The 23,352-nt window shown below is 46.4% G+C and overlaps 1 protein-coding gene across 2 annotated transcripts in view; it reads left to right on the top strand.

Moving 5' to 3' along the window:
* The window catches only part of ATP13A3 (ATPase 13A3), a 1,430,808-nt gene that overhangs the window by 1,397,575 nt on the left and 9,881 nt on the right, over positions 1-23,352 (top strand). The window lies entirely within an intron of this gene.

Here is a 23,352-nt window from a genome sequence, read left to right as displayed (position 1 = left end):
CAGTTTCGAGTCCTGCCATTCGGGTTGACCTCCACCCGAGGGTCTTCACCAAGTTAATGGTAGTGGTGGCAGTGCACCTCAGGAGAGGGGGGATTCATGTCTATCCTTACCTGGATGATTGGTTGATCAGAGCGCGCTCTGCCGAGCAAGCACTGGATCATCTGAAAGTCACCTGCCACTTCCTCCACAAACTGGGCTTCTCCCTCAATTTCAAGAAGTCTCAAATGACACCTTCCCAACAGCTTCAGTACATAGGAGCTGTACTAGACACATCCTTGGGAAAGAGCTCGCCTCCCAAGACGAGGGCTCAAGACGTTCTTCAGATGGTTTCCAAATTCCAAAATGCCGAAAATCTCCAGGCTTACGACTTTTTAGGGTTGCTCGACCTCATGGCATCCTGCATCTTTCTGGTGCCAGAGGCACGCTTGAGGATGAGATCCCTTCAATGGGCCCTAAAGACTCAGTGGTCCCAGTTCTTGGGTCAAATGATGGATCTTCTTCAGATTCCGAACAATGTCAAACAAGACCTTCTAGGGTGGACCTGTACAGAGAACATCCTAAAAGGAGATCCTTTTTGGCAACCATGGCCGGAGATCACAGTAGTTACGGACGCCTCACTCCTGTGGTGAGGAGATCATGCCAACGATTTGACAATCAACGGTTGTTGATCTCCATCGCAGTTCAAACTACATATCAACCTTTTAGAGCTGAGGGCAATCAGAATAGCGCTGAAGGCCTTCCTGCCATCTGTCAGGGGAAAGAATGTCCTGATAATGACGGACAACACAGTGGCCATGCACTCCCTAAACAAAAGAGGTGGTGTGGGGTCACTACCCCTGTGCAGAAAGGCAATGCAGCTCTGGTATTGGGCGATTCAGGAGGGAATCTCTTTAACAGCAATTCATCTAGCCGGGGAAGAGAATATGACGGCAGATGCTCTGAGCAGGCAGAGCATGGTGTCCCACGAATGGGAACTGGCCCAGGGAGTCATTCAAGAGATCTTCGCCCTTTGGGGAACCCCTCAGGTAGACCTATTCGCAACCAGTACCAACCGAAATGCGAAAGGTATTGCTCAAGGGAATTTCCCCCGAGAGGAGCCCTGGGGGACGCGTTCGTGGTGGATTGGAATTTCCCACTATTGTACGCGTTCCCTCCGATTCCCGTCATTCCTCAGGTCATCAGGAGGCTGAGACGCTTCAGGGATCGCATGATCCTAATTGCTCCGGATTGGGCCAGGAGAACATGGTATCCGGACCTTCTAGATATGTCCATCTGTCCTCCAGTACGTCTTCCTCAGAGAGAGAACCTTCTCTCTCAAATGGAAGGTCAGGTTCTCCACCCAGAGGTCAGAACACTCAAACTTCATGCTTGGTATCTGAAAGGCTGAGATACAGGGATTGGAACCTTCCAGATGATGATATGGCGGTGTTGCTTTCGGCAAAAAGGCCAGCAACAAAGTCTCTATACCGTTGCCATTGGAAAATGTTTTGCAACTGTTGCAGGGAAAGGAATGTGGATCCTTTTCTATGTTCTATTCCGGAAGTACTATCTTTCCTTCTGATCCTAGCGCATAGAGGTCTGAATATCGGAACAATAAAAGGTTACCTTGCAGCGCTTTCCATTTTCAAGCCCTCATCGGAAGAATGCTCCTACTTCAAAATTCCTTCGATAATACAATTCTTAAAAGGTCTCACTAATGTGTTTCCTCCTCACCCATTTCAAGTACCGATTTGGGATCTAAATTTAGTCCTAAAATTCTTAATGTGTGCCCCTTATGAGCCTATGCACACGTGTCCATTAAGATTACTAACATGGAAAACGGCCTTTTTAGTTGCTCTAACATCGGCAAGAAGAGTGAGCGAATTGCAGGCACTGTCTTCTGGGCCACCCTATACTGTGTTCCATAAGGACAGGGTTGTATTGAGAGTTAAACCATCATTTTTACCAAAAGTAATATCTGATTTTCATTTAAGTCAGAAAATTATTTTACCCTCATTCTATCCTCCACCTCATCCTTCTAAGGAGGAAGAAAGATTACACAGACTGGATCCAAAAAGAGCTTTAAGCTTTTACATCTATAGACTTTCTAGGCTTAGAGTGGACAACCAGTTGTTTATAGGCTACACAGGAAGGAAACTGGGTCCATCGGTAACAAAACAGACAATTTCACGCTGGATTGTACTTTGCATTTCAGAATGCTACAGACTAGCACAAAAAGACCCACCAGAAGGGATGAGGGCTCATTCCACCAGAGGCATCGTCTCTTCCACGGCCCTTCAAAGAGGTGTCCCAATAAGGTCCATTTGCGAAGCAGCAACTTGGTCTTCACTTCGCACCTTCTCAAAATTCTATATCCTGGATGCTTCCCAGTCTAGGGAGCTGACTTTTGGAAAAGCAGTGCTTTATTCCGCCATCTAAAGGCATTGATAAAAAAAAAAAAAGAAAAAAAAATCTGACCCCTCCTCCAGAGAAAGTAACAAAATACTGCTTTGGGAGTTTATCTAAGATGAGGAATACGTTGGAGGACAAAATCCACTCGAAGAAAAAGTTACTTACCAACTGGTAACGTTCTTTCGATTGGATGTTCCTCCAACGTATTCCTCATCGCCCTCCCAACCTACCCCTCTGTAGATTTTTCCAGGTTATTGCCATCTCAAATCTCGCAAGGCTGATACCTGTCTGCCGGCACAATCTACACAGTGCAAGATCACAGGCAAAAAAAGGGGGAAAACAGAACTGAGGCCAATGGGCGCCGCTCGTGCTACTTATACACCCGATGACGTCACCCTCGACGGAGGCCTTCGAGGGACCATTGACTCGATGACATCGACGCACGCGCCCTCTGCCGAAAAGCTGGATGGAATACATCTAAGATGAGGAATACGTTGGAGGACCATCCAATCGAAAGAACGTTACCAGTTGGTAAGTAACTTGTTCTTCTAGCCACAACCAATCACTGTAGGCTGGGGCATACTGCACCCATCCAATGAGGATCATCTCCCTAAGCCCCTCCCCTGGATGCCATCTTCAGATTTATACCGCACACTTCGGTGCTGGGAGTCCACTCTAGTTGCTTTATGAGCAAAACCTCTATTTCTGCATTTTCCGATAAAAGAAATTGTCAATTTTCTGGTCAAAAAATTCTGTTTTTCTGTCTGATATCCAGTCCGGAAACAGGGCTGTGAAATCTGTTGGGGGTTCCCCACCAAAACAAAGAAGGACCGTTAACGCAGACTTGTGGCTTGGCTGAAGGAGGAGAAGGGCGCGTCTCCTGGCAGTTTTCAGGCTTCTTCCAGTTACAATCGTCCACTGGAACATTCTAAGAGGTTGAGATCCGCCGAGGAGGCTCCCTCACAGGAAACTCGTGAAAGGGCAAAGTGCTGTGCTGCGCATCAGACAGGGGTCGCCGCTACCGCAGGTCCTGGTCTGTAGTTTGGCCGCTCACCTTTGCCGTCTTCAGCAAGCTTGCCAGTGAGTGGAGTATCATCTGGAAAATCATTGTCTTCATTGAAGCATAGCATTTCTTCGAAGCACAAGACAAGCAGAGAAGCTTGCAGTGAAGTGGCATGGTCTTCAAAACACTTGTAATCAGCGAGATCGTCAGCAATCCATGGACAAGAGCCCCCAATGATGAAACCTCCAGTTACTACTGCGTCAACGATGAGATCATCAAAGCCTAGCCCGTTGACGACTACCTCACCAGCGGTGAGAGTCCCTACAATAACCCCTTCAATGCCCCCATCGTCGACAGCCCCGTTGATTTCTACGCCAATGGATATAACAACATCTGCGCCTTTGTCTACAGCATCTGCGACAAGGAAATAGTCTACAAAGAACAATCCTTCCTCCTTGACCACGACTGCCACGTCAACCACGACTGCGCAGTCGATAAACTCATCTCTCCCTCGAAAACGGGAGCAGGATAAGAGCGGGGGGAACCAGTTAGTGTGATTTACAGTTGAGAAGAATTATTTCAGGAAGGCTGCATATCAGACCGAGAGGACGACAACCCCAGAGTTCAACACTTGAGGGAGCATTTTCCTCCGGTGAAATCATTGGAGGGTGCAGGCCCATCGAGAGACACACCATCCAGTTCTAGGGATTTGTCCATGGACATCTTAACTACCCTCCACACTCTTGTGGTGTAAATACAACAGCGTATGCCTCCACAGCTGGCGCCAGTGGAACTCCCCACTCAGGACTGCCTGCCAAGACATATACCTCACCCATCTAGGCCTAGACAGGCAACACCCACATATAGAGGAGGACCGGCCCTTGAGGGACACAGTGGTAGAGGATACAGCAGATGATACAGATGAATTTGATGACTTCAGAACAGCCGATGACACACCGCTAAATGCAGCCAACACCCCCTGGGTGTTCCCTCCAGACAAAGTGGTTCCTTCCACTCCATGTTAGCAAGGGCTTACACCTTGTTTAATTTGGTACCCAAGGAGAAGGAGGGATTCTTGTATAAGTGAAGAGCCTCAACCAGAAAGACTAACATCAATTCCACTACTGGGTCATGTGTGGGAGTGGGCCCTGGCCCTTAAGAAGGCCCGAACTCAGCTCCACTTCAACGTGATAGGCTGGAGAAGAAGTACAGGCTTCCAGACTCGGCATACAAGGGCCTAAGATCCCAGCCGTCCCTGGACTCTGTGGTCTCAGCTGCAGCAAGCAAGATGTTGGCAAATCCATCCTCTAGTCTCTGGTTCCCCACGGACCAAGAGGGCAAGAACCTTGATGCCATGGGCAAGTGCATTATCTATACAGCAGCCTCCACAGTTAAAGCTGCAAACACCCTGGCAATACTGACGCGCTGCAATAGAGATCTATGCTATAAGCTGGGCCCAATCCTTGACTTTTTCCCCCGATCACAAAAAGATGGAGGCCCTAGGTCTATTTCAAGAAGGGGAGGTAGCGTCTGATCATGCCATCAGTGGCCCTGGATGTGGCAGACTCGGGCTTCCGGCAGATGGGTAATGGAGTGGCTCTGAGAAGACCAGGATGGCTCAAATACACAAACTTCAGGCAGGATGTGCAGTCGAAAGTCATCGATAAGCCGTTTGACGGGGAGAACCTGTTCAGCAAGACTGTGGACAATACATTGCAGGCAATAAAGACAGACACAGAAAATGGCTTCGTCTCAAGCCACCCTCCAACAATGGTGAACATTGTTCTGCCAGAGGAATGTTCACACTGTCTAAAGGCTACCCAGTGTCATCCTACTGCCAGCCCTCCTATTCTTCAGTCGTATAGAGGATGGTCGCGGGCTTTTGGAGGGAGAGCGCAACGCCGGCAGCGTCCACAAGAAAAGGCACAAACGCCCAAGCAAGTCTGACCAGACACCCTTGTGGGGAGCCGCTTAACACAATTCAAGTAGTGGGAAAACATCACCACTGACGAATGGGTGCTAGACACACCCTAGAATTTGAACACAAGTGACCACACATTCCTGCAGTGGCAAAGGGAGAGCTGCACATGGAGCAACTGCTAGAGGAAGTGCAGGCAATGTTAAAAAAAGGGATGATAGAACATGTTCCCCCTACGGCCGAGGCACCAGCCTATACTCCAGATACTTTCTAGTCTGAAAAAAGTCAAATCCTCAACCTGCGGCACCTCAACAAGTACCTAAAGTCTCTAAATTTCAGGATGGTAACATTACAACAGGTACTCAACCAGCTGGAAGAATGGGACTTCTTGGCGACACTAGACCTAGAGGATGTCTATTTTCACATTCCCATACACCCAAAGCACAGGAAGTATCTACGCTTTGTGGTCTTGTGGCGTCGTTATCAATTCAAGCTATAAACAGCATTGGGAGTGTTCACGAAGGGCCTGGCACCGGTTGTGGCCCACCTGCGCCTCAAAGGCATTCATGTCCACCCATACCTAGACATCTGGCTCGTCCGATGCCCTGCAGAAGAGCTGGCAGTGCAACATACCGAGGAAGTCATTCACCTCCTAACAGTTTCCATCAATTATCCAAATTCCTGCGTGGTGCCATCACAAGACGCACTGTTTATGGGTGCTCGGCTCAACACAGTGGCACCATTGGTGTTCTCCTCAGAAGAGAGGGTAGCGTCCATTCCCGGTGTATGGAAGGCATGCCATCAATCATAAGAGAGACACAAGGGACCACAGTTCAAGAGTGTTTATTGAACATTAACCAAGGGTGTGATTAACGCCTATCTAATCCTAAGTCTACCGATAGGACCAAGCTACGACCATCCAATAATAATAATGCAGTCCGAGTGGAGTGGAGTCAAAATAAAAGGGCCTATACTAAAAAAGAAAAAAGATTGCCAATACTTACAGCTGAATACAAATAGTGTAGGCTAGTGTTCATGAAAAAGAAAGAAGTTTACATGGGATGTTCAGGCCGTTGGCCTCCCTTGCCCACGTTTTAAACCGGGACAAGGCAACTCACTCGAGCATAGCACATTCTCAGGCTTCTTCGGCACAAGGACACAGTTCCAATACTAGCATCAGGGCCTTCTGTGCCCAAGTCTCTTAAATTGTCAAAGAGTCTTGATGTATAGGGCCTCCTGTACCAAAACAAAGTTTCTTTCCTCTTACAAGCACTCAAGTTGCGTGATTCACTCTTCACCCTGGATCCCCTCAGCCGGACTCCGATCCCTTTTATACCATAATCGTTACTTTGGATCCCCCTCTCTAAGCTCAGATCCCCTTCTCCAATGTTCAGAGAATATCCTTTCTCGGGTGACTCATGGTTCACCCTGGATCCCCCTCATTACACAACCAGTCTCCCAGTCTCCCTCAGCCAGGCTATGTCCAATTGCAGTTCATATTAGCTATCGAAGACTTTTGAATGTGCACAGCACCACTTGATTTCACAATTCACATTTGCCACCTCTCAGCTGGATGCCTAACAGATCTTTGAATGAGCACTCACCTGGTGCCGGACCACCCTGTATATGGTATCTATATTGGCTTAAAGTTCAGTCATGCCCTTCACACACTGTTTCTTCAGATTGCTTCATACAAAGTTGTCATTTGCAACCTTGGTTCTAATACAGACCGGTCTTCTATCAGTCTCCCTGACTCACCGGCTGTGATGACTTTACTGGCACTCCTTTGTTGTAGGAGCCAAGGACAGTACCACAGCGGCAATTACTCCTCCGCACCTTGGCTATCAACGTGAATGAGCCCCGTGTGTCTCCGACACACAAAGCACTTTTCTTCAGCTTCCGGGTCTTATGGTTCTTAGTCTCGAGGGCTTGTGAAACAGGCGGTTTTCCTCGGAAAAGGTCAAGGGAACTTCCCTCATTGCAACCATCCCTGGTCTTGCCATCTTTCTCCTTGTATTAAACTGCCATCTCTGAACTGCTGGTTCCTTGTGTGTTTTGCCTTGCTCAGAGTGTGCTTTCATGCTACGCCTTTTATCCGTGATGGGAAGTGTGATGGAAGTCGGGTGTGTGTAATTATCTGAGGGAAAGTACTGGCCTCACAGGCTGCGCTCTACCATCCAATCATATCTATTCAATTAACCACTCAAATAATAGATAGTGTATTAGCAGTTCAGACAAAAATGAGGAATGAACTTTAAGTCAAAGTAAGTATTTAAACTTCTGTATTGTAATTCATACAGCTTGACAAAGTCAAGGTCAACAAACATGTAATGTGGATGTGAGTATCTCGTACATCCCTCCTAAATCAAAGTCAACATACATGTTAGGTGGATTTGTATAGCACATGTATCACGCCGACACGTGTTTCAACCATACAAAAGGTCGTCCTCCTGGCGCATAACAAAATAATATTGCAACAAATTATATTACAACTATTAGTCAGAACCTAAGTGTTTAGAGCATTTCAAGAGTTGTTTCCCCTAAAGTGAGAGTGGGGAGACAAAAAACGGGGCAGAGCGGGGAGTAGAGAAAGTAGAACACAGAGAAGAAGACAGAAAAATTATTGTTAAATATATCCCATTTTTTGGTATTGCACATAAATTGCCAAAACTTGCACTGTTAATTAGTACCAAACATGATTTGAGACCCGTTTTATAATCATAGTAATTCCACAGATTTACATTATATCGGTTTGTACCACGGAGTTCAGCAGAGATTGGTTCACGTACAAGGGTAACTTAATATATGACTACCGGTGAGTGCGGTTTTTAAAAGGCGCAAAGATTATACCATTTTGTTAAAACATAAATTGCAATTAGTAACTCTTAGTTTACAGTTATAATTGCCATTCCAATAGATTGTTTTTGAGGTGACAAAAAATAATTATAATTACCTATGAGTGCGATTAGTTGCTAAACGGTAATTCTTAAAAATGGCAGTTATTATTTAACTGTTTGTTTGGCCACTGAAAAAAAATCAAATAAGCGCAAAAGACACATTTATTGCATAGTTTATAACATATTTGTATTGGTATTGCTATGATTTGTATATCGAAATTGATATAAGGGTTGGCTTGTACCTGTATGATATTTTAGCTGTAGAATCGTTAGCACCCGCTTTCCGGGAACAGTGATTCCAGGCAGGTTTCCCTCTAATAGTTAATTGGCCGTGATCTGCACATTTGAAAGTAAAGACAGATACGTCCCTGATCAGTCTTTGGTTAAGTGTATCTATAGGAAATCCTAGCAGGCATTTTAAACGCCTTAAAATTATGTCCTCCACATGTAATATTTAAAGCGTACTCACCGGTATGCATCTCAAAAGTCTCGCGCACAATGGCGAACACAGTCAGGAACTGCGGCTGCATCGGTAGTAACATCGGTAGCTAAGCAACATGAAGTTGGGTCTGGTCAGATGACCTGGCACGTGATCCCTGTTGCTAAGCAACCGATGAGTTTCCCGGAAGAGCACTGCTCGGCAGAAAGTGTTTTTTAAGTATGTAGTAGCAGCGTGATTGTACTATTGTGAATAAGTCCCTATCCAAAACACAGAATAGTGTGTGCACATAGTCATTTCGGCACATCTAAAGTGGCACCTCGGCAAAAAGCTTAGTGTATGTCAAATCATGTGATCGACTCGAATTGTGAAAAAGAGTTACGCGGGTGACTAAATGCAATGAGTGGCAAGTTGCTTTGACCTGTGTGTAATTATCAGTAATTGCCTGACTCTGCCTTGTGTTTGGACATGTCAGGTATACGGGTCGGGTGTTAGTCTGTTTTCTCTCACAGTGAGCTGTCCATGAGAAAGTGTTTGTGTTGGAAAAGAGGGGGGGGGCATTGAGTTCCTAGGTGTCCTACCTGGTAGCATGGGGAAAAGGTGTTCCAGGGAAGGGGATACCGCGTCTCACCATCTGTCGTCCCACTCCCTGAAGACCCCTCATCCAGCTGAACCTCCTGCACTGGTCCACCCCCAGGAACTGGATCCAAAAGCAATGGCCGTGACCTGGCCACCTGGATGACAGATACCCGGGGACTAGCGTGCGAGACACCTTCTAGTTTCTCACATGGGCATGGTCCATCGGCGACAAAGGTCACAGGGGTCTGCAGCATCAAGTTGCTTCTAGGGATGATGTCCTGCATTCCCCTGATTCCATTCTACCGGCTCCAGATGAGGCTGCTACAAGAATTCCTGGATGCCAGGTGGCTCCAGGTCACAGGCAAGTGAACAGACAGGATTGACTTCAAGAAGGAATTCAGACAATCCATTTGTTGGTGGGGGGGTGTGCAGGCACCTCACCCAAGGGTCCCTGTTTCAAGCCCCGCCGTTACAAGCAACAGTCACCATGAACCCCCCCTTGGACGGATGGGAAGCCCACACTGGCCTTACTCACTCCAGAGGTCTCTGGCGTACGGAGGAAAAGACCCTGCACATAAACATCCTAGAGCTACGGGTCATGTTCTGGGCTCTAAAGTCCTTCCTGCCACTTCTGCAGTGGCAAGTGGTGAGGATTTTCACAGACAATACGACCACAATGTTCTACATACGGAAGCAGGGAGTAACTCGCTCTCCGGCTCTCTCCATGGGAGCACAAGCCCTGTGGCATTGGGCCATTCTTCAGGGTATGTTTCTCATACCTTTCCACCTAGCTGGCATCAAGAATACGATTGCGGACTCGCTCAGCAGAGAGCTGCGATCTTGCCATCAACGAGAACTACAGCAACCTCGGACATCATGCCTTTTCAATATGTGGGGCATACCCCAGATCGACCTGTTTGCGACAGTGGCGAATACGAAATGTCAGAGGTTCACCAGCAGATTTCCCCAGCCGGGGAGCATGAGGGACACGTTATCTTTCATCTGGGAAGCTCTCTTCCTTTACGTGTTCCCCCAATACCACTGCTGTCACGTGTGACCAACATGCTCAAATGCTGCCGCAGCAAGATGATCCTTATCGCCCCGGTGTGGCCGTGGCAGATCTGGTACGCGGAGCTGCTCTGCATGGCAATAGCACCAGCTGTCAGGTTGCCTCTTTTTCTGGAACTTCTGTCCAGGGAAGTGAGATCCATCTTGCATCATGACCCAACATCATTGAACCTCACGGCTTGGCTCCTGCAGCTCTAGAAATTGGACACTATGACATACCGCTGGACTGCAGAAAGGTCCTGGCAAAGGATAGGGCATCATCTACACCCCAGTGTTAGTGTCACAAACGGAAGCTATTCATGATATGGTGCTGAGCCCAAAGTATAGTTTCTCTCCGGGTTACAGCTCCACAACCTCTACCATACCTATCATCACTGGCCAAGTCAGGCTCCTGTATCCATCAAGGTGCATTTGGCTGCCATTACCCGATACACACAGTCGCCAGGCAGAGCGTTGTTGTGGTCGCATAGGCAGTGGAGTAACCTTGCTAAAAATGTTAGGGGGACATGACAACTGAAGGAAAGGGTTGGGCTCAAGGGAGGGTGGATGGTGTATGGTGGCTCTGAGGGATTGTTTCAGCCAAATTGTTTAAGAAAATGTGGTCGAATGGTAGATTTGACTGAATTTAGTCACCACCATTAGTTCAAAGCCGAAGATACCGAACATGAAGAACAGTGGTTGCACGGGTGGCCCCCTCATCCCATGTTCGGTATTTTTGGCTTCGGCGGTTGCGGGGGTGTCCCCCGCTTCCTCAGCATTGGTAGCAGGGGGCCCATCAAAAAAAAAGAAGAAAAGGGACACTGCAGCGTCAGGTCCAACCCGTGTTAAAGGGATGGATCTGACGCTGCAGGTTAGAGGAGAGGCAGCGGATGGAGAAAAGGTAAAGGGGGGGGTTATGGGTGTACTGGCGGTTTGAGGGGACATCGGTTTGGTTTTTTGTACCGAGGTAAACATGTATTCGCAGCGAAAATGATTACGTTAATTCCACTGTGATTTTGTACCTCGGTCAATAACCTAAATCCCTGAGGGATAACACTAAACTACTACAGCACAAGAATCCATTGCTGACACTCTGTTATAACTTTCATAAGACTGGTGGCGTATCTTTAAAATTCAATTGGGCCCCCACACATCTTCAGCCGGCCTGCCATGCACCCAGTGACACAACATAACATTCACAAACTTAATTCCACTAGAACATACAAACAATGCATCATTTATCATTCATTCAGACACAAATGTCAACACACATATGCTTGCACACACACACACACTCACACACAAATGCGCCAAGCCCCTCCACTGACATACACTGTGTGCACACAACATTTATATGTACATTTACACTAACACATGGAAACAGTGGCGCAACGTCCATTGAGTAGACCAGACTTTATCACACCCTGATACCTTAAATTTTGGGCTATGTTGACTTGACCTAGCTGAACTATAAAGCCATGGCCGAAAGGATCAGATTCACTGGAATGTCAACAATTTGCCTGATTCTTCCTTTCATTCAAAGGCAGAAACCATTGGTTAATGCAGTGCAGTGGGTGACCTAGTATAATTGGTATAGATTTTTAAATGCCATATATCTCGAAACTTGGGTTCTGCACAGCACCTTATGTCTATGTGCTGATAGATTGTTTCTACAAGATTCTGACTGATTAAACTTATGGTTTGTTTTCCTGTGTTCAAATGGCTCCAAGCAGTGGAGTACCGAGCGGGAGAGTCACAACAGGGTGGTCAAGCTGCCCCGCGTATCTCTTTGAAGAGCCAGAACGGGACCTTTGTCATTGGGATACTTCTCCCATTCGGAACCTCAAAGAGGGTGCCCAATGGCAAAAGTGTCCCGCTGGCAGGACAATGTGTGCTGAGCAATTCCTGCTCAGCACGGTCATTGTCCTGGCAGCAGGACACCTTGCCCGGTCCGAATGGTAGAGGTATCCCGCTGCCAGGACAATGTCCCAAGGAGCGCCGGGCAGCAGAGGGTCATCACGTTGCTCTGTATCAACAGAGTATTACAATGTGAGCCATTAGGCATTGATGGGAGGGAGGGGGGTACTATTAGCAGGGACATTTGTCCCTTTAGAAATGTGAATGGGAGGGAGTGAACAGAAGTGAGAAGGGAGCATAATGTTGCATGCTTTATGAAATAATGACTATGGGCCTCATCACAAGTCAGCCGGTCCAGAAACAACAGTGGCGGTAAATCCACTTCCACTATTGTTTCCGGACCGGCTGATTCCGAGTCTTGCAGGCGGGAGTTGTCACTCTCACCAGGTCTGACCTGGCGGGAGTAGCACCACCCGCCTGCAGGCGGACATGGAAACACCAGCTCTGTCCTAGATGGAACCAGTGTTTCCATGGTCCCCATCCCCATGGGAATGGGGATTTACAGAATTCCGCCACCAGAATTACTGGGTCACCGGGGTTGTAATGCCCCAGTGATTCCGGCAATTACGGAGGCGGAATGTTATTACGGGTCCGGCGGCAGCCTGCCAGTTTTTCCAGCACGGCTACCACCGGCCTCGTAATGAAGCCCATGACTTTAAAACCCAATTTGTTTGGCTCACATTAATCTACATGATGCTATTGTGACTTTGCATGCAGAATGGGGAGAATGAAACTAAAACCATACTCCCATTGCTCAACATATTTCTATGACAATGTTTATGGTGTATGTTAAGTTTACTATTAAAGGCTAGTTTATTATGTAATGTGGTTTGCTTCCAATACATTGCTATAAATAGTTATATGTATTTTATAAATAATAAGCACATGAAATGTAAAGCAAAACCTTAATAAATACCTATATCTACTAAGCCAGGAAAGATGTGCACGGTCGCTTAAATTGTCCACATCCCAGTTTCACCATTTAACCAAGTGTGTGATCCTGAGCAAATTATTTAATCACATTGTGCCTTATCTGCAGCTCTGTAAGTGATTCTGATTCACTTCAAAGCTTATGTTAATGTATCATGCTATTAGAATGGAAAAGGCTAATGACTAGAAAGTGGCTCCACATATAACAATAGTGCAATTTAGGTATTTTGCACCATAAAGTTATTTGTCACTTGGTTTATTTATGGCAACTTATTCGAAAGTCACTTCCATGGTGCCTCCAAGTATCAAAGACTGATTATGCGCCTTGCAATCTCCTTTTCTGTGAAGTCACTTCTGTTGGTACAATACATATGCTAATTAGGACGTTTGCATGTATTTTGCCTCAGTGGGCTTAGGCATAGCTCCCCAACAAACCTACACAAACACAATACATTATTATTATTTTTTTAAGTACCTCTGCTTTGCTTTCAAATGCTGGCTGGGCCACATCTCATGTTACACCGAGCTAACCTCTTCACACTTAAGCGCCTCCAGACAGAAAGCAGGAAGCTGAATGAGCTTCCTAGTTCCTGTCAGTTTGTCGCATTAACACGAAGCCGGAAAGCGATGCTCTGCGCCGCTGGCCCCCGGAAGTGCTGCTGCTAGCGTGACAGCACTGGCGCCGGGCCCTGCAACACCCAGTTCAGCACCCTGGCTTCTGACTTTGAGTCAGACCAGCCAGGGTGAGGGACCGAGCCATGCAGGGCACCCCATCCCTGGATTTGTTGCAGTGCGGCTACCTGGCATCTCTGCATTATGTAATGACAGTACAAGCGTTGCTGAGCACCCCAGCCTGGCTCACACTGTCCAATTACATAATTGATGATTGCGGCCCCCCCCTGCCCTCCCTCCAAAAGATGGGGGAGGACAAAAAGGCATGCCACAGAAGTTGGGGGGGACAAAACCCCCTGTCCCCCCCTATAATTACGCCCATGTGCATAGGCTAGTAAAGGAGTTCCTAAAGGGCCTCTTAGGAACATTTCTGACTGTCAAGGCTCCTGCCCTGGATTGGTAACTCGACGTGGTGCTTACGAGTTCTTGGCTCTTGGGGCCTCCTTTTGAACCTTTGCACCAAGCTTCTCTGAAGTTTCTCTCATGGAAGAATGCTTTCCTGGTGGCCATCACGTCGGCTAGGTGGGTCAGGGAGATCCAGGCCTTATCCTGTAAAAACCCATACCTACCCTTCGATGCTACAAAGGTGGTGCTGAGAACACATCTATCCTTCATCCCAAAGGTTCCGTCTGAATCCCACTTTAATGAGCCGTTGGTGCTCCCAGTCTTCTTTACGAATCCTTCATCACCTACTGAAAGGTTGCTTTATACGCTGGCTGTTGCTCGTACCTTAAGGTTCTATGTGGCGTGCACAAAGGCTTTCCGGGACACGTCTCAACTCTTTGTTAATTTTGGTCCTGTGAATCACTGGAAGGATCTATCAAAAGCCTCCATATCCAGGTGGCTCTCTGGCTTCATCATGCACTGTCACTGTCTGACCAACAGACCCCTTCTAGGCTGTCGAGAGCCCACTCCACCAGAGTCATTGCTACTCGTACAGTGTTTCTCTTTGGGGTCCCCCCTGCTGGCCATTTGCAGGGCTGTTACATGGAGATCAACACACACCTTCACAAGATTCTACTGTGTCAGCAGGAATTCCGGGGAGGAGTCCAAAGTCGGCCAGGCAGTGCTGCGCAACCTGTTTTTTTGAGGCGAGTCTGTTCCAGGGGTAAGTGTATTACTTCTGTTGAGCCTTGCCACCTCCCGCGGTTGTGTATATGTGCTGCTATGTAATCATATTCATGAGCATGTGAATCCATGCCAGACAGAAAGAAAAGCAGTCTTGCTTTAAGAATAACTCAAAACTACCTTTCTAGCAACAACCAATCGCTGTAGGCTGGGTCATACTGCACCCATCCAATGACAATTGTAACCCTAAGTCCCTCCCCTGGAGGCCATTTTCAGATTCATAGCAAGCAAGGTGCCAGTATGAAACTAGAAGAGCCAAGCGGGGAAGGAGGGAGGGTCGCATGTGAATCCATGCCAGACCTATGCTGGAGAAGAAACAAGTTACTTACCTGTAACTGTTGTTCTCCAGTGGAACCAAGTTGAGGATTGCTACCACTGTCTCCTGAGTCACACTTAAAAGCTTGTCTTGCTGAAAATGTTAAAGGAGAGGGCGCAATAGCATGATCCAATCAAGAGGGAAATTGGTTCCCTCTTGATTGGAGCCTGAGCTTTCACTCTTTGTGTTCCAATGCTCACTTTACTTCTGGGAACACAAAACCTCTTTACCGAGGGACCATCCAAAATGACTTGAAAAGATGAGACCGGGCACTGTCCTTTCTGTGTGTTGTTGGAGACAAACTCCCAGGTAGTTTCGAAGGCTACTAGGAGTTCAGACTCTTGGAAGGCCCAACACCTTCCCCCAAAAGGAACATAGAACCAGCCAGACAGCAAGTTCAAATTGCGGTTTATTAACACAAAACCAACAGGGATCAGTACAAGGATAGAAGAAATCCAAGGACCACTCTCAACGTCTCCTGACTCGCAGGACAGTTTTGTCCTAAAGTTACACAGCCTGGGCCCCTCTCCAGAAAACCTATTGCACTGCTGGATTGGATGTCCTGTGATATGCTCAACAGGAGTGCTTGGTGCAGTACTCTTGGAATGATGAACGGCTGCATGAGGTGGTAGCCGTAGTCCCAGTCATCAGTGCTATAAGTGGGATTCGAAATTGGGGGTCTTGTGAGGGGGGCTCTAAAAAGGGGGTGTGGCGTCACTATTGATGGGTATGGCCTTGAAACGGGTGCCGTCTGAGGCAAATACACTTTGTGTCCCCGCAAACATGTATTTGGAGTCATTCAGCGTGGCCTGAGATGGTATTGCTTGTTTCTAGCCTGAATATTGCAAATTAATGTATCTGTGTTTGTATGCTATGTTGCTTTGTTTCACAGTAAGTGTTACTATCGACACTGTTTATATACAAACATATATATATATCTCAAAATATTGTTAGGGAGAATTCTCTGTTAAGGCTAATTTCCCAAACCTAGTGAGTCCCCCAGCAGCTTTGCTGGATTTTTGGGGTTTATTTTTTCTCCTGCTAAGAGTGAGACTCTTTTTCTCCCACTCTTAGACATGATTTGAGATATCCTTTGACTTTGCAATGTGTTTAATGGGCTATGGGGTCTTTTACTCTATAGGGTTTCATGTGGTTTTTGGTAAGTGTGTTACACAGCACCCTCAGTGCAGTAACACAGGGGTGTCATAGTGACCCCCAAACAGAGTCCATACCCTGGGACTGACTACTGTCTCCCAGGGCATGTAAAGTCACCATTGACTTTACTAGTCTTAAATTGGGAACAGAACCAGTACAAACCATCATATTGTGGAAATACTGGTAGGGGGTAATTGTATTGCCCTTGAGTCTGTTTTTCGAGGGGGCACTGTGCGGTCCCCCCTCGTCGAGTTTCTGGCTGGTGGCAGTGGTTACGATGCAAAATATTCCTTAAGAATATTTACTATGGGATTTTCCCATTCATTTTAAACGCACCACTTTTTGGTGCAATGTTAAAGATACCGCCGGGTTATTTATTTAATATTTATTCCCTGGTTGGGTCTTTTCGCCAGGACTCGGTTTTAAAATGGAGTTTGTGTTCTCCTCTGTAACTCCAACCCAAGTCGAGCCCTTTGTTCCACTTTTTAGCGCTCTTCTCCACAGAAGCCTCCAAAAGTGGTGCCACTCTGTCTGGGTCTACAGGATGTGTGGGAGGGGGGGGGGGTTTAGGCACCCTGGACTGAGTTTCCACGGCAACTCAAGTCGCACTCTTGTATGAATGGCCCAGTGGTGAGCCACCCGGCTCACCACTTAGCATGTTTGAGTGACAGCTAGGACTGATGAATGGGGGTATTCTGCATAAAAGCAGGGCTTTGGGGACTGGGCCTTCAGACGTCGCCACAGGACCAAAGAATCCGAAGAGGGAGAAGCTGAGCCGACCTGCAACGACAACATCACCGGTGGAGCCCTGCTGAACCGACTCACCACTTCTTCCAATGACAGAGGAGATCGTCATCCCGAAGAGTCTTCTTCCTTTGACTGGTGGGGATAGCCAGTTTGCCCGCCTTTTTGCCTTCCCGGATCATTTCGTGGCCGCCTTGCCTGTGCCAAGCACCACGACAACCGGGATACCACGTTTTACCACTACCACGAACAAAAGGGTAGTACCTTTTTAACCAGAGAACTCCGCAGCTGGTTTCTTCCCTGGCAGTGCAACGACCTTCAGCTTTCCTCCACGTCGAGATCTTCTCTTCCTCTGGACGATGCCGCAACTTGCACCCGCTGCCAGGAACAACTGCCCCTGCTGGAGGATTCTCTCCACTTTCAAGGTACTGTGTCTGCCTGGCCTCCCTCGCAACGGTCTGTGTGGGGTGTCTCTTAAATCCTCAATTTACCACTTGGGTTGGCCCTAGGCTGGCTAACTGAACTTTTCTGAGCTGAACTAATTCCTTTTGAACTCCCTGCAAGACTTTTCAAGCCTTTTAAACTGTGTGATCTTGGGCGCATTGGTGTTCTACTCTCTCCAAGAGGGAGCCTGGCCTCTGAACTTTTTGCTCACAAGTAGACTTTGACTTTCCTGCCTTGCTGGGTGCTTCTTAAAGTATTGTGTTGTGTGCTTTTCCTAATTTCTGCCTTTTCCCTCCCTTTTTCTTAACTTATTGGAGTGCCATCTTTAGTTAAGCACTCACCTCGGTCTGGAAATAAGTGGTGTTAACTAAGACTTGTCTAATAAGGAATAAGGGATGTATATATATTAATAGTGACTGTGTTTTTGAACTTGCTTACAATAATAGTGCTGGAGTGGTTCTAAGTGTGTCTTTTAATAAATAATTATATACTTTGATACCAAAGCTCTGGTCAGAGTTTGCTTGTGCTACTGTATTTTGGTACCTATCTTGTATACTCTATATACTGTCTCTCTTCTTGAGAGAAGTCTGGCTGCTCAGCCACAGCTACCAGGTAAATCTGGGTGGTACAGACTGCTACCAATTGGGTTTACACTGCCAACACCTGTAGTCCTAAGCCTTTTGCAGTGGTCCCTAAGGGAACTGCACAGGTTTCTGCCTAACAAATATCCTCAGGTAGAGGAATGGCTGAGTTGGCCAAGCCAGTATTAGGTACTTCAGCACCCTGGCGTGGCCCTGCTCGAGGGAAATGTGCTAATGGCTCAAGGCATGATAGCACCAGGGATCAAGTCATTAAACTTTTTTATGTGCGTCCTGAAAGGCATGCATACAGAACGAAGCGCACGGTAATCCGTTTCTGCATTTCAATGCAGAGGACCAACATGCAATCTCAGATGTCCCAGGTCATCCTTCTCTGCTTACAAACTTTGAAATCACTAGGGGGATAGCAGGGGGATATAGGGAACCGCACGGGGAGCAAGACTTGACAGGGAGCCCAGTCAAAGGCGCTGCAAACGCACATAGCATAGGGCTTATGGCAACAGGGAGCCCCCAGCTCGGAAACAGTTTGGAGATTGCGGGGGCTCTGCCCCGCCAATCCCCAGCCCACTTTAAGTACTGAAAGTCACCTTATCAGTACAGCCAGCCCCCCAATGGGAACTGGTTCCATTCAGGCACACCAGCAGACAAACCATAGCAGAGTTTTGGGATCCTACCATGCTTCCTGTCCTCACAGACACACTGGAGCCTTGGCGGGTACACAAAGGGTTCCCGCCAAAGACAAAACTCACATCAAGAATTCCCCCTCCCAGGATGGTAGAAGGACTAGCAAAGAACAACCACACAAGAAATGGTGAAAAAGAAAGAGGCCACCATGTTGGAACTATCAGTGATCCTCCTGTGCATAACCACAGCTGTGAATACAGCCTGCAGTGTAAAATTGCACAGAAGTCGGTAGAACACATCCACTGCCACCAGCCATAACCATAGGGTTGTTACTGTAACAATAAAGTTACAGGAGCAGAGAGAAGGGGGAATCCTAGGTGATCCCTCAGCTCTCCACATAAAGTGTTCTCAAAAGTAAAATTAAGGAATCTTTTGTTAAGGACAGTTGCTAGTAAGGAAAATAACAGAATATAAAAAGGAGAACCCCAAGGGCTCTGAACAACAGTGCACATAGGGTGCTGTGTGCTGCAAAAGTGAAACACAGATGCCTTTAAAAGGTATTGAGGAAAGCAAGACTCCATAACATAACGTAAACATAGGCAAGCAAGTTACCATGATTAGAGCAGGGAGGAATGAATTAGGGGGAAAAGGCTCCCCACCATTCAGGAAAACAAGAAAAAAGTCCAGAAGTCCAGCAAAAAGTGCTTTGGGGTGTCACTAAGAGAGGGGATTAAGCAGAACACTGATAAATCTCCCTAACACACAGCACTTCTCAACAGAGGTTCCAGAAATCTTGTCTTCAGCAGTAGGTTGGTAACACGACTCCAGCAATAATGCAGACACACCCCACTGTTCCTGCAGCCAGAGTGTAGGAAGCAGGCAGTCCTCCCAATGTAAAAGTCATTCTTGTAAAGTCACAGTCAACTAAGGAGCTCCTTCTTTGGCAAAGAGCACAGTTCTCGAGAATGTTCTGAATGAGTGTCGATTGGCAGGGCTTTGAGCTCTTCGACTGAATTAAACCTGTAAACTTCCTTTCAATACACTTACAGTAAAAGAGTGCTTTGTGAGCACAGTCTTACTGTATGCTCAAATCACAAGTCCCAACTTCTCCCCAGTAAGATGCATGTCTGTAAAGCGTTCTGATCAGGTGGTATGCATCATTGGCCCTTTCTGGCGTTGTTGGAAAGGGGCAATTGTCACCTCATACTTCAATGGGCAGGCTACAGTCCTCATGGTCCTGATCGAAACAAAAAATATAAATTCTATTTCATCATGGCTGCAGAAAGAGCAGACTTGGCACTAGTCTGGCAGTATGTAATGTCAAGTTCGCCGGAATGTCAAAGATGGCCATGTTTGAGGGAATTTATTCTGACAAGGGATTTTCCAGACTCGAGCTACACTGAATTAATCTAAATACTAAATCATTAAAATTAAGACAATCGTGTGTGAGCTGAAAAACCTTAACGAGGCTTTTAACCCTGATAAAGGAAAAAATTGTTTGGGGGGGACAATCTACACACATGCAAGGGACTTTCATTTTTGGTCACAAGGGAAGGCGTTTGAAAGCGTGTGATAATGCATTGGAATGCTAGCGTGGCAGATGCTTGGAGGAGGTGTGAGGCTGGTTCTTTGTAGAGACCGAAGCACATTCCCCATGAGTTTAGAGCCCTTTGGCTAAAACACATGCAATGGATGAGAATGCAGAATAACTCCAACACCAAATAATCGAACCAACTCAGGAAGATGGCAAAGGTTTCTATTTTAATATCAATTGTCTAAAACAGGGAGTTACAACGGACATTCGCTCGAGCTCTCAGTACATTTCACACAAAAAATCACATTTATATATTACAAATTCGTCATAAGTGACCGCACACTAGGGGGCAAATAAGAAAAACCTATGAGGGGTTGTGCTAGGATCAAGGGGAACATCTAAGTATACTTTCTGTACTGGGTGAGATTGTGATTGGATATCTACTGTCAGGTGGACAACTTATGCCCACCTCTAAAGCAGGTCATCTTCAACACTATTAAGTACACGGTATATCATTGGCTCACAAACTATAAGGCCCTTAGTTATATGGCCCTCTATAATTGGTTGGCACACTCGTGCCATGTCTGGAACATTTGGTTCACTTAGCACCACGCAAGCTCAGACCCAGTTGCCGGGAGGTAGACTTGACTTTACCTCTCCACCCAATTACCCCAAAGTCTCATCACCCGTGCCTTCTGCCATGAAGATTGTCTTTGAACTTGGCCTTGCAGAGTTTTCTTGTCCCTGGGAATATTAGGGAGTGCGAGCACGCACTGTTCTTGAACTCCAAGCTCAACTCTATTTCCATCCTTGGCTCACGTGACAGGAGACAATGATTTGGTCCCTTTTGCAGCAATGAAATGTCTTAAATGAATAAAACTTGGCACGCTTGGTGTTCTTTTTTAGAACCTTAACAAGGGATGATTCAGCTTTGCACGTTCACCGCCTTCAAGAATAGATAACCGGCCTTGACTGCTTTAACTTTGACACCAGGCCAGACAGCCTCGCCATTCATGTCCACGATCTCAGCTAATTCCTACTGCGACACAGCTTTCGGCCTATCCTCTCCATGGGTCTGGTCTTTTAAAATCATGGCACTGATGTCCAGTTTCTATACAATGGCGGCTCCGCCTGCAGTCTATTCACTACTTATAGCCAGCTTCAATGATCACTTAGTCTACTTGCATTACAGCATCTGTACAGTTATTGAACGGCTTGCATTTTCTGCAGTGCGTCGCACACGTGCAATCTTCTTGCATATGAAAGTTTACTTAATTCTTAACTTCGTCATCAGTTTCTATAAGGTCCATGCATTCTCTTCAGTCAATATTCTCGAGGCGTCACGCTAGTCTTTCGTGACATCACCAGCTCCTCTTTGCTCTTTTTCATACTCCCTCAAGGAGTTCCTCCCTCAGATTGCCGTCTCTTTGGGAATACATTTGGTAGGGTTTTCTCAGAGGGCACCGTCTTTCGAATATTCTCTAGGGTATGGTCCCAAATGCTGGTGTCAAGCATGGCACAATCTCATGCTTCCAACATACAGGAGGTAGGAGGGCGGGATTTCCTGCAGAGGCATGCAGCTGCTCCTCTACACCCATATTCCTGGTTTCAAATGCACAGCATTTGACTAATTCATTTAATCTCAGAGTCTTCACATTCCACGTACTTCACACTGCCTGGCTTCTTTTGATATAGGATCTTAAATGCTCATGAGAGATGTAAATGAAGGTGGGAGTCTATTTGTACTGTAATTGAAACGGGCATGCCTAAATCTGCTTCGTGATGGATTTGCACTGTAAAAAGAGGACTCTTGGCCAAGGATCACACATTTAGGTTATTAGCTTTGGCCTGTGGCGTAATAGATTAAAATGTTTTTCAAAGTATAGTCTTGCTTGTAATTTAGATGTTGAATAAGTTCCAATCAGATTCAGGCCCAAGGTAAAAAGAAGCCCATCTCTGTTGATCTTGGTTGCTACCAACATAAAAAGTATTCATGCAAGACAATGGGCCTCGTTAAGAGTTTGGCGGTGTAGTAAAAAAAAAGTGGTAACGGGATTTACAGCACCACCAAATGTAGTATTTTTAAAATGCAACTGTACAGCGTCTTCACTTTACAGCATGCTTACCGCATGCACCAACAGCCTGGTATTACCAGAGGTAATCCTGCCAAACTCTTAATGAGGCTCCACGTTTATTGTTTTAAAACCACACCAGTAGGTTTGCCTGGTTTTACAGTTTGCTGGATTTCTGTATGTAGCCAGCGACTGTTTCATCTCAAAGTTTATTAAAAATGGATCAACTATGTCTCCTCTAACCAGGCCTCACACGACAGATCTTACTCTTGTTACCAGTCAGTGCAAGGAGGGTACATGTAATGCGAGGTGTCATTACAGTGAGCATATCTAGATGTCAGTAATATACAAGCCAGAATCTTCATGAGGGTGGGAGGGGCGTCCGAATTCGGACCACAAAGAGAAACGTGTTGGCGAACCCCAGACTGCTGGTGGGTCACCTAATGACTTGAAGTACTATTTATCGCCTATAAAGAATTGTTGTTAAAAGCTGGGCTCCAACTCATTTATATCGCAATAACTTGTTCTTCGCAACATTTGTGTTTTTAGTGTTATTACTTAGCAGGTAGGTATTTCCTACCTGCTACCCTTGGGCGCATCCTTTGGGATTCAGGATCTTGGTTTTTACTGCAGTCCGATTAGTATGGTTAGAAATTGGGATTTGTTACTCTGATTTTTCATGATCCCCTTAGTTCAAAGATATTACGTTTTCTCGTTTTTAGCAGCTGCTCTCACCAGACCATCAGGATTCGATTGCCACTGGTATTGGTTCTGCGTAATAAGCGATTATATTCTCAGCCACTCTGTGCTAGTTGTGAAGTGGCAGGTGAGAGCAGCAGATGTCTTTTTCTTTCTAAGTGTTAATAGTCAATGTGATAGTGTAATATACTTGCATTAAATTGTCATTTCCTGGGCACATTATTAATCTGCTGTTAATTTATTC

Source organism: Ambystoma mexicanum, chromosome 10 (assembly GCF_040938575.1).
Source record: "Ambystoma mexicanum isolate Mex_15411 chromosome 10, UKY_AmexF1_1, whole genome shotgun sequence".
Classification (NCBI taxonomy): domain Eukaryota; kingdom Metazoa; phylum Chordata; class Amphibia; order Caudata; family Ambystomatidae; genus Ambystoma; species Ambystoma mexicanum.
Note: the sequence above shows the minus strand (reverse complement) of the source record. Positions and strands in the feature narration are given on the sequence as shown.